The following is a 1,407-nucleotide window of genomic DNA, read 5'->3' on the forward strand; positions in this document are numbered from 1 at the left end:
TTATTTTTCATGGAAAATGCTCTAGGATTTTTCTCTAGGTTGTATTCCTGCTATAGGTGTATTTTGTTTTCTCAGTGCAAACTGCAATATTCTGTTGCTGGGCAAACTCTATTCTTCATCCAGTTGATTCTGATTCTTGTTTAAGGCAGCCAAGGTTCCCATCTTCGGGCCCTAAAACTGTAAAGAGTATCATAGAGTGGTGGTAGAAACAATAGCTTGTTTGTACTGTAAACCTCTATTTGCAAGTGTCACATTTGCTGTTACACAGAAGCCTGTGGTGCAGGTTAGTAGTGGACACTGGAAGTAGTTATCACATCTACTTGCACTACTGAAGAAGCAAGTCATTGTTCAGTGTACGTCTTAACATACACCATTTGCTGTTTCACTGAAAACTTCAAAGCTACCATTGGTTTTTGTTTTCTTTCATAATGATCTTGCAGGAATTGGTGGTTTTTAGAGTTCATTGCCATAGATCAGGGGTGCCCAAACCCCGGCCCTGGGGCCACTTGTGGCCTTCGAGGACTCCCAATCCGGCCCTCAGGGAACTTCCAGTCTCCAATGAGCCTCTGGCCCTCCAGAGATTTGCTGGAGCCCATGCTGGCCTGATGCAACTACTCTTAGCATGACGGACAACTGTTCGACCTCTCATGTGAGCTGTGGGACAAGGGCTCCCTCCACTGCTTGCTGTTTCACATCTGTGATGCAGCAGTGGCAGCAAAGGAAAGGCTGGTTTTGCTTTGTGCAAGGCCTTTATAGGACATGAACTATTGTAAGACCTTCATTCATTCATATACATTCCATCTCTAATGTATTTATTTATGTAAATTTATTCAAATTTGAAATGTAAATTAACTCTTTTTTTCTTGGCCCCCAACACAGTGTCAGAGAGATGATATGGCCCTCCTGCCAAAAAGTTTGGACACCCCTGCCATAGATCCTTGCTTCTGTGCATGTCTTCTCAGAAGTAAGTCCTACTGAATTCACCAGGATCTGCTTTCAAGTGTAATCCTTACCTGAATATAGGTCAGATAAGCAACCTGCAAAGGAATAAGACCCCTAGGTTGCAATGTAGGTGTGTCTCCCCCCCATCCACAGTTTCAATTATCCACAGTTCAAAAATCTTCCCATTGTGCTCCCCCATTATGCAAATTACATAAGAACATAAGAAGAGCCCTGCTGGATCAGGCCAAAATGGAAGCAAGAAGCACTTGCAGGAAGCGTTGCATTCTGTTTAGCCCTCTGCCTCACTTCCTATGAGTGCTTCCTGCTTCCATTTAGCCGGGGAGATTCAGGAACAGCAGCAGGAAGGCTGCAAACTCAAGCAGATAACTAATTTGCGTGATGGGGGATTTGTAAGTCTTTTTACAGGGTTCCTTTTTATCCATGATTTCCACATCCACGGGGGTG

This window comes from Tiliqua scincoides, chromosome 5 (assembly GCF_035046505.1).
Source record: "Tiliqua scincoides isolate rTilSci1 chromosome 5, rTilSci1.hap2, whole genome shotgun sequence".
NCBI classification, from domain to species: Eukaryota; Metazoa; Chordata; class Lepidosauria; order Squamata; family Scincidae; genus Tiliqua; species Tiliqua scincoides.